Source organism: Thermobia domestica, chromosome 14 (genome assembly GCF_964235325.1).
Source record: "Thermobia domestica chromosome 14, izTheDome1.hap1.1, whole genome shotgun sequence".
NCBI lineage: Eukaryota > Metazoa > Arthropoda > Insecta > Zygentoma > Lepismatidae > Thermobia > Thermobia domestica.
The window spans coordinates 26,570,829-26,584,893 of record NC_137467.1 but is presented as its reverse complement, the minus strand read 5'-3'; positions in this window follow the sequence as shown (position 1 = coordinate 26,584,893).

Below are 14,065 nucleotides of genomic sequence, written 5' to 3'. Positions count from 1 at the left end.
TACCTTTCTATTTTTACAAAATTCCTTCTCTATAATTGAGAATACATACATTATTAATAACTTCTCCGCGTATTATATTCGACCTGTACATAAAAACATGTTTATATATGTCTGGCCACAAAACTTTATAACATAGTTGTTTAGAACTCTCCGTACTGGAAAATGATTCATGCGATACAAACTATTTTCCATATGAAGCTATACATATTTATTAATGTTATCATTATAAGAGTGCTTCCAGTCGTAATATTCCCTGAGAGTGTTAGTGGCGTACTTAAGGTGGCAGTAAGCAACACATTAAGCAAAGCTAAAACAAACATTTACCGTATTCATATATGTGTACTTTCACTTGAAGTTATATGCCCCAAGTTGGGAGCTTAAACTCATTCCTGATTAACTTCTGCGTTCACCACTAAATTATGTACGTTTCCTTCATAGATCAACCAGGTTAACGAAACAAAAATAAACGAGTTTTCTTTTCTTTCCTAACCAAGTTTGAGAGCTAAATGGTTCCAACATTCGTTTTTTTGAAAAATTTCGCAAATGGTCATGCCCATAGTCTGAAAACTAAGAGTAGAAAGATAATTTATTGGTAGGACTAACTTCTGTTTACCTTATCTTCATAGTTTCTAGTTATATAAATTATACTATGAAATACAATTTACCCTAACAAGGTACTTAAAAATAAAAGGTCTTAAAGATTTCAGGAGAGCCCAAGATGGAGTTTAAGCTTTCCTTGATTACCTCTTAACTACAAGATTAATCGTGCTGATCTACTTGCAAGAAGTTGTTCTTCAAAAATAGCTTTAAAGGCAATATGATCTGAGCTTCTTTTTATAAAACTTAGCGCAACAGCTTATCAATACCGGTAGTGTATCTTCTTAAATTAAGTGGTAATAATATGACACAGTTACGATTACAATTACGGGACAATAAGAGCATCAGAAACTAATGTTACAAGACTGATATTTCTCTAGTTTCGTCTGTTATATAGGAATGAGGAGTGTGCGATAATTTTCACACATGGAGTTGGCAACTGTGCACTTCAATCCTTTGGTATTTCTCTTGGGACCAAACATTCTTTTTTCTTTAAACAGTATTCATATCAGAAAATTTGAATTAGGCATACATAACAAACCAGCACTTAAGTATTAATATTTACTGTTTGGAAAATAATATTCGGCAATTAGAAATTAATTTGAGAAAATGTAGTTTTATATTTTATATGTAGAAGTTCATTTCTTAAATAAATAAATTCACCATTTCATCATCATGAGAAGTAATGCTTAATGCATTTTCATTTATGGATAAAACCATTTGTATTATTCATAATGAAACATTTTAACGTAAAATAAAGGGTAAATGGAAAGCCCCAGCCACTCCAAATGATGTACCTATTGATAAAGTTAGTAATTTATCCAAACACTTTTAACTTTGTTTTTATGTATATTGTCTGTAAAAAGCATTTCAATGTATTTGAGTGACTATATGTTTGACGTACGAATATTCCATTATTAATCCATTATGTAGTCAATTACGTGAGGAAACTGAGATCCATTTAGGAAATAAATAAGGAACATGCAATATCTATTTCTTTTCTACTTATTTTCATTCACAGTTTTTCTTGAAACCTGTGTTTGGAAACTGTGTGGACGCAGTTCATTTGGGTGTAAGCCATTCTTAAGAACTCAGTCTACTGATTTGTTTTTCAATTTTCAGTAGTAAACTCGAAACTTTTATGAATTCAGGCACAATCTAAGAGATTATTAACGCTGAAGGAGAAAAAAAGTTTAGAGACGAGACGTTCATTAATATATAGAACTCGCTAATGTTATGATGAGTGTAACTTCCTATGCTTAGTTTTAGAGGAAGTCGGGAGAAAACGAATTTTTTTGGAAACCTAAAAACTGATTATATATGATAACCACACTACCTCTTATGAAAAATTCATAGTGAAGCGAAAAATTAATCAGGTTTCTGATACTGACTATACTACGACGACAGATAATACATAGTATGGTTGATAAGATATGTACTAAAATTCTGGTAAACTGTTAAACTGTAGTACTCTTTGTTTCACTGCAATGTTCTGTTCAAAATTGCAGTTAGAATTTTTTTCTTTTCGAAAATTTGACTTAAATTTGATGACTCATAATTAGCAAACCAAAGATCAGCACAAGAAATACGAAGATCTGTTAAAACAATCCAGGTGTTACTGTAAAAATTCAAGGGGGTGGAATTGCCTTTATTTTCCCATATAACACCACACTACAATTATACATTTATTCTAGGACTTAAAATGGCTTGGAAGTTTTGGAATACCGAGAGTTTTCGGTACACCTGAATCATTCTGTGAAAGCTGCTTCACTTCGTCATTATTATACAGGGTGTTCCAAAACAAAACCGACAATAGTAGTTAGGGATGGTTACTTCTGGCGCATTTCCCCCTCCACCCCCTAACTGCCCCAAAAATTTACGAAGCCACCCCTGACCATTACACTTTAACACAGAAGGATACCCCAAAGTGAGATTGAATATGCTTTTATGACATTTAAAATCATAAAAACTTACATCTAAAAAACTTATAACTTATAGTGCTGTCTTTGATTGAAAAAACATTTTTTGTTTGGTGTAAATCGGATCAAAAATAACTGAATTATAAAAGTTTAAAGTTTAGTATGTTGTATACTACAGATATATGTATATACACTCCCGCTCAATCGCACACACACATTTACAATATCAGCTGTCGAGCACACATATACATATATAGCAAAGAAGAAGGAGGAAGTAAAACTTGTACGCTTGCCAATTTTTTCTCTCTCTTATTCTCTCTCTCTTTCCTTCCCATCAGCTCTGAACGATAGAGAGGTTTATGCAATAGAAACAGAGAGAGAATGATTAACGACGGCATATCCTTCGCCTTTCATATAGTTTGCATTGGATTTAACGGCTTCACATAGCTCGGGCGCTGTATTCTTTGCTAAACTTTTCTCTCGTAACGATCAGAATTCGAGCGAAAAATATCGCGCTGTTACACGATGGACTTTGGCTGTTAGCATCCTTGTCGACAAAGCCACTATTTAGTTCCAAAACGTGCCACATGCACGGGCTAGTGTTCCATATATAAAATGTATTTCTCACATCTTTTTTCTCCCTCTTTCTCCCATACATCTCTAGAGTTGAAGCATTCAGTGATACCAGATTTTAATAACTGAGTTGTATCTGTATATTCAAAGGCCTTAGCTTTTATAGTGTTGATACTATAAAAACACTTATACAGTTAAAACATACTTAAAATTACAAGTTCGGATACTGATAATGGAATCATCTGTTAACCTTGTTCTCTATAGGAAACAATGACTTTTTAAACTCTGTCCACTGATCGTAATTCAAGCTGAATAGACAACCGTTAATATCAAAAACTACTTGAACTTCGGTTTGCACATTTTTTACAATTACATTAAAGTTATTAGTAAGAATGAACTTTTTTTGAGGATCCATTTCTAACCACTCCATTTTTTACTTGTGACAACATATTTTTGTTCATTTTCGTTCATTTTTGGATTTACATACAGAACTCAACAGTTGGATAGTTTTCTTTTAGACCAGTGTATTTGATTTTTATCCCATCTTTAATGATCTCATCAATCATTTTATCTGTTAAGTGGTTTGTAAATCTAGGTGGAAGAAAAACCTTGAACTCCTCACACTCAACTAATATGCTCTTTCCATACTTAGTTTTAATCTTTTCCATTTTCACAATCTTATATTCTGTATTTAATTCTAATTCTCTTAATCCAATAACCTGTTTTGGTTCAAGACTTCCAAGCTTGTTTAAAAAATCAACGTGTTTTGCCATCGTATTTATTATATAGAAAATCAATGAACACTCTTCAATTTTTATCTTCAACAAAAAATATTTAATCATTTTTATCAATTTCGTTTTATGGAAAAACTTCCGTAAAACAATCGTTAATGAAAACAGTTTGAGGATGCCAGGGTATCTTTTCGATACCCTTTAAAGTCGCCTATGGCTAACTGATAAAAGGTCAGTGATACTGACCCTTAGATCCTTGAATTGTTTTTGATATTTTGTTAACTATCTAAAACTCTTCTACCACTTTCTCATTCTTGGGATCATATGCAAAGTTCTTTCGCCCAATTAAAATCGCATAACATATAGTATCAGCAGCCACAGCTTCTGCAAAGTCTACCACGATCTTTATGTTTGTTCTCTCATTTACCGATACATTCTTCATCTTACTACAATTAATCACATACATTGGTCTGTTATCTATAAACTCTTTAGGGTCATAGTACATTTCAGTGGTTCCACATGTTATTCTCTTAAATGCAGTATAGTCTTCGTACATCTTAAAATAATCCTTGTTAGCGATATCTAAGTTTCTTGATTCTTTTGGAAATACCTCATTCCTCCCATTCTTAAGATAGATATTCTTTACCTTACAATGATCGAACTTACTTGCATCTGCTGTTTGTTTACCACTTCTATCAGTTTGAAACATTACAACTACGAAATCAGGCATATCAAATTGTCTAGAATTAAATTGAGTAGTAACATCAAACTCCAAGAAAGAACCTACAACAGTCTTTTGAACACATTGATAAGTATGGAATGAAAACATGATTTTGGGTTCTTTAAGAATGTTGAACTTTAACTTGTTTTCATAGTTAGATTCGTATTCAACAATAGGCATTCTTATCTCCATACTTTTTATTGTTATTTTTCCATCATGAGGAGCTGCTCCCGATCCAGTCCATTTGTACAAAACATCGTTATTGTTGTTAGCTTTTGTAAATGTTATTCTCAATCCACCTTTCCACATAACCTCTTTATAATCACTTAAGAAGCCTGGAATTAATCTTAATGGATACAAAACACTAAAGTCCTTTCTTAGACCAAGTTTATCATCTGTTTCAAATCCTGCTTGTTTTAGATATTCAACTTCTGGCTTGGAAATATTTAATGTTCCGACAGCTGTAGATGTTATTCCTGGTAGTTCAATCTTATCTATAACAACACCATGCTTTCTAACCTCAATTTGAGAAAAGAAGAATGGTAAGAAGTTATCTACAAGTTTTATAGTATCGTTTGCACCAAATGTTCCTCCAACTGATGCACCAACAATTTCAAAAGTCATATGACAATCTGCTTTGTGTGGATGTACGAACCCATCCCCCACATTGAAATCGAACTCAATATCTTTGTTAGCTTCATTCAAATTATTAAATGTTCTTGTGTTAGGTTTAAAACTCTGCAACTCGTAACTCTCAACACTATCCATTTATTATAAAGAAAATCTTGAAACAACGCTTTTGAGATTAAGAGGTCTGATGGATTTGTACCTTTAGATGCGAGAAAATACTTAACATTTTGGACCTCCGAATACAGAGGGACTAATTTTTTGAAATTTAGTACCATCTGTTTGCTTCGTTTGTTTTCTTTCCATTTGAACAACTCCTTTCCCCCATCTTTACAAAGTTTAGTTGCGTTCATGAACCCGTTGCGGTAACAACGCTTTTATGGGATATACCCATAAAAGAATCATACATAATAACATTTAAAAACTTATAATCCCCATCCCAACTTAACCTTAGCATTCATAGCAGTACCAACTCCAAAAGCAGCCAATCGTTCACCAATTGATGCATCACTACTAAATGCTCTCTTCTATGCTTTAGTTTCTAGTTCCTTATCTGCAATATGTCTTGACTCTGTATCTTTATTGTCTCTGTAGTATATATCGTGTTCTTTACAAGCCTCATCTAATGGGTTAATACCTTCATCACCTCTCTCTAACCTTTCTTGAAGCTTAGTCCCAGGCCCGCAAAATCTAAAACCTGGAATATGTAATTCAACTGGAAGTTTATTAATCAAATCATTTACTAACCCTTTCCCAAGCTTCTCATCATTCCAGAATCGTGGTGGTAATGTATTTAAGATCTTAATCAAATAACCTATACCTTTTGGATCATTAGGAATAAATTGTGAAAGCTTATTATTAATCATACTCACTATACCTACTTTCTCATTGTAAAAGTTATGATTTCCAGCCTTTTCTTCTCCATCTATGACAATTAGCCTATTTATAAGCTTTCTCACGTCATCCATCCATACATATTCTTTAGGTATCTCGGTATAATTTTTAATTCCTTCACCAGTCCTTTTAGGTGTCGTGTTCTTTTTAGGAGTTGGGGGTAAAGTTTGTTTAATATAATTATCCCAAATAGGCTTGATAATATTAATGTACTTTGAACCTCTACTAGATGCTACCTTTTTATCTCGATTATATTTTTCGAAGGCAGCATCTGATTCTATTATTATTTCCTTGTACTGTTCAAAATCATCATCGTCATAATCTTCAATGGTTTTATTAGTATTCATCGTTAACAATTCCCATAGACCTTCTGTTCCTTTATAAGTTTTACCATTAATTATCAAATCATCACCATTCACTTTAACTTCCAAATTTCCTATCTTGTTTATTATTTTTCCATCTTCTTCTGCAGCTCTTATTCCAAATACACTATCATTTCTTTTACTATAATATTTCGTTGCAATCTTACCAAATGACTGTGCTGTTGTTAAAGGTTCTACTCCTTCCACTTTGTCTTTAATTTGTTTTCTCATTTGTTTTATTTCTCCGGTTATAGGCGTATCGCTACTACTTGGAGAACTATCATAAGCTATCTTTTTAGGTGTTTCTAGTAGACTAGGATCTATTGAAGCCGTCTTATGTGCAACTGGAACAAGTTCAGTTATTAGATTTTTATTTTGTTCTGCTATTTCTTTGATCTCACTTCCCAAGTTTTGAATAGCATCAATTACAGGTTGCTCTTGTGTCTTAAATTTATCGTATATACCTGCTATTTCTTTTTTCCAAGAATTGAAGCCCTTTAGCAAGAACTCCTTCAACTTAATATTCTTATCAATTTCTTTCTCATCCATTTATTGTATAGCAAACGAACAAACGTCAATGAACGTCAAAGAACGTCAATAAACGTGAAAAAACGTCAAAGAACGTCAAACGTTAAAACGTATACGTCAATAAACATCAAACGTTTAAGAAGTGTTTTATCTTGTTCCTATACTTACCATTGTTTACTTTCCTTGTCATATCAATTACTATGAAACCATAATCTTCTTGCCAACATTTTGAACACATCTCTTTAAATTTATCATAAGACATATCTCCCCCAACAAACTCATTATACACATGTTTAAGATTAGTATCATCTTGTCTGAATATGCATAGGAAGTTAACGTTATCCCTTATAAGCTGTTTAGGTACTTTTGAATATGTTTGTGCAAGATAGAAACAGTCTAAATGTCTATGCCTACCTCTTGTAAAGTAATTTCTAACAGTATCTTGATTCTCCAAAATGTAATCGTCAAACACAACAACAGAGTATTTTTCACATTCATCAATAGGTACAATAGAATCATTACCGCTTAAGAACGTTGCTATTTGCTTCTTAAACTTTAGTTCTGCCTTTTCAAATCGATCTTTTAACTGCTCATACTTTGGCTGATTCATGCTTTTAGAATATATGTAGAAGTAATTATTGTTTAACCAACCTGGCTGTAATAAGAAGTTAAATAGCAAAAACGTTTTACCACACGCCGACGGACCCACGATAAGGCATCGAACATCATCAGGTATAAGTTCTCCATTTCTTTTCTTAGCTGTTGTTTCTTTTATCATCTCTTTTACATCCCAATTAATAGTTTTCTTACTCATTTATTATAGAGAAAATCATCACCTTTTATGATCTTATTTGTCTTAGAGTATTCACAACCTAGAAACGCCATCCAAGATCATGTAGACGAAGAAGATAAAAAAAATTTTCAGAAGTTAGGGGCGGCAATTTACCGCCCACGTTGGGGTCCACCAGCATTGGACCCCTTTCAAACAGTTTGAGGATGAACTGTAAGGTGAGCGTTTTGCTCACCTTTAAGGGCCACCAGCACTCGCCCTCTTTCAAACAGTTTCAGGATGAACTGTAAGGCGAGCGTTTTACTCACCTTTAAAATCTCTATATGCCTGTTGATATTTTGTTTTTACGTGATCTCTGATTGCTTCTTGTTACCTGCTAATTTGGTCTCATATGATGCTTGTTTAAAAACACTCGGAATTCCGATGATTAATTTTCTGCTCATAGTACTAGTACAGACCCGGTTCGTTGATGAAGGGTGTCCGTAATGCGGACACCATTTGTAGTCTCCAGGTGTTACGTTATCTTTAAGGGCTTGACTTGTATTTGCATAGCTTCTTGTTCTTTGAGGCGGTTAAACAGATTGATAGAGTTAGGATCGTAGCAAGTGCCTTCTTGTAGTATGTGCCTGAGATTAAGAGGTCTGCTGGATTTGAACCTTTAGATGCGAGAAAATACTTAACAGATAGGGAGCTCCGATCGGTGCTACCAAAAATATACACGTTGAAGTCTTGGACTTTTTGGACCTCCGAACACAGCGGGGCAAATTTTATGATCTTATATCTTTAAGTTGTTCTCTGATCTTAAGCAACGTATCTTTTATATATTCGCTATCCATCTCACCATTCAATGTTATTATCATCTCTAACTGTTCTTTAAATGAGTTAATACAAGTGACAATGGTTTTATATTCGTCTTTTCTTTTGCTTATGTTTAACTTCGAAGACAAACCTGTTATTATAGCACTTCCAGTTGCAAGAGACGTTGTTAATATCGAGTAAATTGTTACAGGTATAAAAATATTAATAAACCCAGTTGTTGCAGAAAGTATAACCGACAACGCGATCAAAGTGTAGTATGCATATTTAACAATTCGTAGTTTTCTCTTTTTCTTCTTTAAACTGTATTCTAACTTCTGAATGACATCTTCTATTAACTTGATTACTTTCTCTCTTGGAATATCTCTAGGTAAATCAAACTCGTTCATTTATTATATAATAAATGGCTAAGGTATTCAAGTTAACGAGTGATACTTCTGTTTTAAAGAAGAAACTCCATTACGAATTAGACAACAGTAACAACTACTTAAGCATAGGACTAGTTGGGTTTTACAGTACATATCTAACTCCAAACATAACAACAGAAAAAAACAGTTTCTCATATGGTGATAGACAAGTTTTTATACCAGAAGGGCAATACAGCTTAAACAGTCTTAATGGATATTTAAAATCTCAATCCATCAACATAACATTATCAGAAGATCATTTAAGAAATAGAGTTAAAATTGAAACTGATAGTAATGATATTACAATTGGGAGTATAGGCACTGTCCTCGGGTTTAATGTTTTTGAAGTTTTAGAAAAGAACAAAACACATATTGGAAGTAAGTTGCCAAAGTTTCATCCGTTTGATACTATAAATGTTCACTGTAATATATAAGATGGTATGTTTGTTAAAGATACAGAATACACACATAGAGAAACAGGGATCATAGCATCATTCAAAACAGATGCTGAGTTCAAACATAGTATTATTTACGAGCCTACTTATCCATTATTTTTCCCTATATCCAAAGACAAGGTTGACAACTTTTAGATAAGGATAACAGATGAGAATGATTCCTTAATTGATTTTGGTGGAGCAACAACAACTGTACTTTTACAAACCAAGATTTTCTCTTAAATAAATAGGAAGATGTGTTCTATTAAAGGTTGTATGCTTAGTGTTCCTTATAACGAACTAAAGGATTTAAATATCGATCATGTATTAACAAAGAAACAACTTAACGATAAATCTAAGAAAATTAAAGAAGGTAAAGGAATGGATTTAACTTTAACTACTCCACAAATGAAAAAGATTAAGAAAGAGCATATTGGCGGTTTTATCTTTACAATTCCAGCCATTCTAGCAGCTTTAGGAGCAGTTGGTTCATTAGCAGGTGGTGCAGCAGCGATCACTAAAACTGTACTTGATGCTAAGAAGAATAAACAAGAACTTGAAGAACAAAAGAGACACAAAATGGCTATGGAAGAAAAGCAGGGGGCAGGTAAACCAAAGAAGTCAAAAAACTAAAACCATTGACCAACTTCGATATAGAGAGGTTGGCTAAAGAATTAAAGATAAAACGATTTAGAGGTGTATTTATGAGTGATGAACTTCCACAAAAACCCCATGTACATGAGTGTGGTGTAGTTAACCTCGATAAATCAGAAAACATTGGTACTCATTGGATATGCTATTGGAAAGATAACAACATAAAGTACGTGTTCGATTCTTATGGTGGTGTTCCTCCTAAACAACTGGTACAATATCTTGGTACCGAAAACTTCTTTTACAATGATGAACGAATACAAGACTTTAACTCAGTTATATGTGGTCATCTTTGTGTTAAGGTTTTAAATCTTCTAAATCAAGGGTATTCTTTTAGCGACGTTATGTATATGATTAAAAATGATTAAGCGCTTTTATGGGTTGTATCCATAAAAGTTTTGTTTAAGATAAATATGGAAGCTATACACAATAGATTTTTAGATTATTTTGAGAAGCATAAAGAAGAACTAGATGTACTAGATAGATATAATTTTTATCAGTATTTTTAGGATGTTAGCGAGATAGACTTAAAAGATAAAAACAACGTATATAATGTTATTGATTTGTGGAAAATGTTAATACCAAATTTTTTGTACACGGAAGAAGAGTTGGAAAAGTTACGCCCAATAATTACGTTAAAGGAGGTGTTGTCAAATTATAGCTCTAGACCATTACAATGCAGTAATTGTGGTAGTAAGTCATTAACAAAAGGTATAAGTAGATACATTTGTAACGATTGTTTTGTAGAGAGTGGTTGGGTTTACAGTACTTGTGAAGAAGTGAAAGCTGCTTGCGTAAGAAAACCATGGTACGATACTACAAAAAGATTTAAGTTACAGTTATCTCGTTTGCAAGCTTTACAGGATAGAATTATTCCCGAAGAGGTGCTCAAGGTGGTAAATGATAAACTTAGAGATATACCAAGAGATTTAATATCAACAAAAGATGTTCTAGAAGTACTAAAGAAAAACAAATACACAAAATATTATGATGATGTTTATTTAATACACTATCACCTTACCGATCAAAAACCATTAAAATTACAACATATGGAGGAAACACTTATAAATGAGTTCGAAAACTTACACGAGGTCTTTAGGGAGCTGTATCCGAAAAGAGTATTGTTTATTAACTTGAAATGTGTATTGTACTATCTGTTGAAAAAGCACGATGTTCATGTTGATATTGATTTTAAACACTCACCTAAACAAATAGAGATGTTAACGAAATGTTTTGAAAAATTAGGATGGGCATTTTCTGTATAATAAATGAGTATAGATATATTTGGTAATGTTAAAGATAGAAAATTTGATGTTGATATTAGTGAAGAAAAATTAAAATTGTTGGAGAATTTAAATGATGTTGTTAGCGTAAGTCAACTTAGGTCAATAGAAACTCAATTAGAGAACGATAGAAAACGATTTGAAGATGCATTAGAAACGTTACAAGACACATACGTCAAGATAGAAGATATTGAAAAGATTAGGATGGATACTACTAAATTGGTTATGCAAAAAGAAACTATGCCTCTACTATATCGATTAAGAGCTAAAAACGTTAAGGAGCCAATCTTTAGAATATTTAATCTTTCTAATGGTTACAAATTTCTCTATAATGGGAAAATAATGCACATGGAATTAAGTTTGGATAAATATTTTCTAGATATATATTTGGGTGATACTTTGATTAAAGAGATACCTTTGGACTTTAAGAAGAACGATATAATTACGATTAAACCAAATAAAAATTCTGCTATGGAAGAAGGACAATTATTGTTTGTTGTAATGTACATAGAAAGAGAGCTTTCCTAAAGACGTTTGCTATATAATAAATATGGATATCTTTGGTAATGTTAAAATGACATCAGAGTTAGATAATACAGTTGTGAGAAAAGATATTGCTATGTTGAGAGAAGAGCTTAACTTCATCAAACGGAGTTATGTTATAGAGCTTCATAGTCGATTGATATCAGAAAATGTTGAAACTCCGTTTTTTTAATACATAATCTATCTATCGCATACAAATTTCTTTATAAAGGTAGGTTAATGCACATAGAATCATCTTACAATACGTATTATATAGATATATATTTAAATGATTCTCTAGTTGAAACTTTTCCTTTGCACTTTAATACAAATGATAAATTAGCAGTTAGACCATCTAAAGGTTCTGATCTGAAACATGGTAAATTACTATTGCTTCTTATGCATGTAGAAAGAGAAGACGAAGATAGTGATGATGATGGTGAGAATGTTGATAGCATAATATTAAACAGCGATAGTTATTGATTTTCTATATAATAAACAGGATGTATTGTGTTAAGTGTAAGAAATCGACAGATACGAAGAAAGATACTATTAGAATTGAACAAACAAAGAATGGAAGATATCTAAAGAAAGGTATTTGTTCTGTATGTGGTGTTACTAAAACTCAATTCGTTAAAAAGCCTGATTGACTAGAAGAAGGTAAAGGTGTTAGAGAAGACATTATAGAAGAAATTCACAAACCATCTAGAAAAAACTTTGACAGATTAAGTGTAGTTATAAAAGGTATTGATTAAATTTTTTCAAGCTGATCTTGTAGAAATGGATAGTGGAGTATTAAAAGGTGTTTCCAAAATCAATAAAGGTTATAAGTATCTGCTAACGATTATAGATGTGTTCTCGAAATATGCGTTTGCTGTTCCTGTTAAAGATAAGAGTGGTAAGAATGTTACAGAAGCATTCGAATTCATATTAAGAACGAGAAAATCTAGTAACTTACAAACTGATCAAGGTAAAGAGTTTTACAATGAAGAGTTTAAGAAGTTGATGGATGAAAATAAGATTAATTACTACTCAACCTATAGTGGTAAGAAAGCTTCTGTTGTTGAGAGATTTAATCGAATACTTAAACAGAACATGTGGAAAAGGTTCACAACACAAGGGAATTATAAATGGATAGAGATATTACCAACACTAGTTAAAGAGTATAATCATCAAATTCATAGAACAATTGGTTTAAAGCCTATAGAAGTTAATAAGAAGAATGAGAGAACAATATTGGAGAAAGTGTATCAAAAAGAATATAAGCGTGTTAAGCCCAAATACAAGTTAGGTGATCATGTTCGTATAAGTAAGTCGAAAGGGTTATTTGAGAAAGGATATACACCTAATTGGTCAACAGAAGTATTTGTTATTAGTGAAGTTATTCCATCCAATCCACCTACATATATAATTAAAGATTTAGAAGAAGAGGATGTGCAAGGTAGATTTTACGAACCAGAACTATTAAAGACGAAACATAAAGATGAATACTTGGTGGAGAAAGTGTTGAGAAAGAAAGGTGACAAAGTATACGTTAAATGGCTAGGGTTTGATGATTCGCATAATAGTTGGATAGATAAAAGTAACGTTGTAGTGTAAATATAAATGTTGTCTTTTATTGTTATTCCATAAAAGGCTGGTTTAAATGAGATAAGGGGGTAACGAAACGATACCCCCATAACATATATTTCCAGGGTCGGTATTCGTAGGGATGACTTTAAGATTAGTAAGAAGTAAGAAACTACTTGAATATTTTGATAAAAATTAGCTGACCTACATCCCGGCCAGCAAAACTCAACGTATTATATAGAGCCAAAAAAGGTACAAATGGTATTTTTGGTGATTTCAAGTTGATTATAGATAAGAGTACAGGATACTTCAATGCTACCAAGTTGTGTCAAGATGGTGGTAAAGAGTTTAAAAATTGGTTTCAAAATAAAGAATCTAAAGAACTAATAGCATTCATTTCCAGCGCTGGTATTCCAGCTGTAGAAATTATTAGAAATTAACAACATAATGGAAAAAAGCAATCGAGCACTTTTGCTCTGTTGCTCTACATAAAAATTAGCTGGAGCAGATATGCTCCGGCAAAAAATAAAGATTTTCTATATAATAAATATGAGTACTATGGATAATTCTCCTAGTTTAAACGATATTTGCTACGAGCAGATTAAAGATGATTACTGGTATGGTTTGTTTGGTGACTTTAG